Source organism: Pan paniscus, chromosome 16 (assembly GCF_029289425.2).
Source record: "Pan paniscus chromosome 16, NHGRI_mPanPan1-v2.0_pri, whole genome shotgun sequence".
Lineage (NCBI taxonomy): Eukaryota > Metazoa > Chordata > Mammalia > Primates > Hominidae > Pan > Pan paniscus.
Genome location: NC_073265.2, coordinates 77,322,459 through 77,325,458, shown reverse-complemented (window position 1 = coordinate 77,325,458; position 3,000 = coordinate 77,322,459).

The window sequence follows — 3,000 nt, the reverse complement described above, 5'->3', positions numbered from 1 at the left end:
TGTTTTTTTGCTTTGTTTTTTTGTTTGTTTGTTTGTTTGTTTTGTGATGGAGTCTCCCTCTGTTGCCCAGGCTGGAGTGCAGTGATGCCATATCAGCTCACTGCAACCTCTGCTTCCCGAATTCAAGCGATTCTCTTGCTCCAGCCTCCTAAGTAGCTGGAATTACAGGCACATGCCATGACACCCGGCTAATTTTTGTATTTTTAGTAGAGACGGGGTTTCACCATGTTGGCCACGCTGGTCTCGAACTCCTGACCTCGGCCTCCAACTCCTGCCTCGGCTTCCCAAAATGCATTTTGATTGAGAGTTAAAGGGCAAGAAGATGGGGAAGAGAGATTGGGGTTGAGGGATTGTCTTTCCTATCTGACCCTTGGGCTTGATTTGAACCCCCGTGTTGAAGGGGTGTAAGCCAAAAGTTGATGGACTCTGTCTGGAGGAGCCATGCAAGGATCTGAGGCTCAGTAGATGCTTTAGAGCTGAGGGTCCTCAGAATAGCTGGGTTGGTTTGGGCTGAGGCTGCAATTTCCCTGCAGGGACTTGGAAGCCAGGGCAGTCCTGACTCCCTGAGGATTCTTAATTTGGGGAGAATGGGGACATTGGGGTTCTCCTTGGCAGAGAGGCTGGTGCCACATGTAGTTTTTAGGCAGTGGAAATTGACAAGTGGGAGGTGAAGAAGGAGAAGAACAGGAAGGTAGGTCTGCAATCACAATACCTATAGATGCCTTTGTGGACACATGTGGAATCTTTTGGGGACAGAAGATACTCTGATGGGTAGCAAGTCCCTGTTTGGGCAGGAAAATGAGAACTTGGAACCATTGGAGTTTGAGCACTAATGTGAATGTATCTCCCACAGTGTAGCAAGTCCCTATTTGGGCAGGAAAATGAGAACTTGGAACCACTGGAGTTTGAGCACTAATGCGAATGTATCTCCCACAGTGACGTGATAAGCTGGCCAGAGACTGAACATCCCTACCACTTGTAATGACCAAAACCAGAAAAGCTGGAGTCCCAAAGAGGACCAGTGCATCGGTCAGGGAGGAAGCAGAGGTGGGGTCTGTGGATGGCTTTGCCCGCAGGAGTGCCTGCTGCAGCTGAGGTGCTGCTGTCTACCCTGCACGGGCAACTTTCAGGGGCAGCCAGGAGGGGTCAGAGCTGAGGGGCTGGGCCTGGGACAGTTCTTCCTGAAGGAGGTCACTGTGGGGGGGGTGTGTGTGTGTGTGTGTGTGTGTGTGTGTGTGTGTGTGTGTGTGCACGCGCATGCGCACAGGCAGCATTATTCTTTTATTTTACTCTTAAGTGTTGCAAATTTTAATAATAAAATAATTTCATTCTTAAGTGTCGCAAACCTAAGACAGGAAATAAAAACAGTTTTCACAGAAAAGCACACTGCTTTTTTTATTTTATTTTATTTTATTTTAAGATGGAGTCTTGCTCTGTTATGCAGACTGGAGTGCAGTGGCTTGATCTTGGCTCACTGCAACCTCTGCCTTCCAGGCTCAAGTAATTAATTCTCCTGACTCAGCCTCCCAGTAGCTGGGATTACAGGTGCTGGCCACCACACCTGGCTAATTTTTTTATTTTTAGTAGAGATGGGTTTCACTGTGTTGGCCAGGCTGGTCTTGAACTCCTGACCTCGGGTGATCTGCCCACCTTAGCCTCCCAAATTGCTGGAATTACAGGCGTGAGCCATTGCGCCTGGTCAGAAAAACATACTTCTTTTTTTGTGCTCTGGTCTGAATTGCTTACATTTTGCATGTTCTTCTTGACTCTGTTAAGTGGCTACTCTTCCATCCCAGCCACAACTCCCTTTTTTGAAATGTCCCTTTCTTCCCCATCTTATTTCTCCTTTTCTTCCCTCTCCTGCACAACCGCTTCCTCCTTCCCCCCAGGCGCACTAAAACTGTTTTGTTTGGGTTTGGTTTGTTGTCACAGTTGGTTTTCAGGGCACATTAGGAGAGTGGGTTATGGTTATGTAGGGCTACTGTTAACAAGGATGGGGCAGCTGTCCATCTCACAGTCTTTTGCTCTTCTCTTGGAAAGCCCTGGTACTTAGGGACTGGCCCCTCATGGCCATGGCCATATTCCATGACCCTGTTCCATGCCACAGCTGATTTCTCTGATGGGGCCAATCAGATTATCCCTGCCTTGGGACCATGAAACTTGGAACAGAGAATCTGAGAGTGGAGCTGAGGCATCCGAATGACAGCACTGGAGAAGGAAGTTTCATTGTAAATTATTGCTATCATAGCAGCTGCTGCAGCTGTGGGCTCATGTGCTGGGCTGGCAGAGGGGCAAGCACTCTCACTAAGCTCTACTAAACAGTGGAGATGCTGTACTACAGTGAACCGTGCTTCACTAACAAACAGACAAGACAAGAAGTTTATCTGTTGCTTATCCATTGCATGATGGTTGGGTGGCTCTGTAGAGCTGATCTCCTCTAGGCAGTGACTCAGATTTTGGTGGTTTCCATTGGGTGGACATGCCAGCTGGAACGAGTGTTCAACATTGCTTCAGCAGGGCAAGATGGGGGAGGAAATGCATCAGCTGTTCACCGCAGTGGCTCAGAAAGGTCACACTAAAGTGTCGCATGTCACTAGAGCTCCCATTTCATTTACCAGACAGGTCATGAACCGCCCTCCCCTAGGGAACCACAGAGGAATACATGACTATTCGGTGAGCATGACTTCTGTCCGCCTCATATAATATTTTGGAAGATAAGGAAAAAGAAGCTGTTCTCTAAAATGCCAAAATTTTCATGTGATGAGAGTGCTTCTTGACATAAATATTTTAAGACCAACAGAATCTTTAGAGTGAGGCTAGAGACAAGGTTTAAGATATTATATTGAATGAATTCAAATATGCTTTAGCAAAGGTGACCACTGGTATCCCTTCCTTATCCTTCTGGTCACTCAAAAGACGGGTCGACTGAACCCCTGCAGTTTCCCAATCCATAGAGCTGAGATTGGGGCACTGTGTGAAAATGGGTTGCAGACTGTTTTT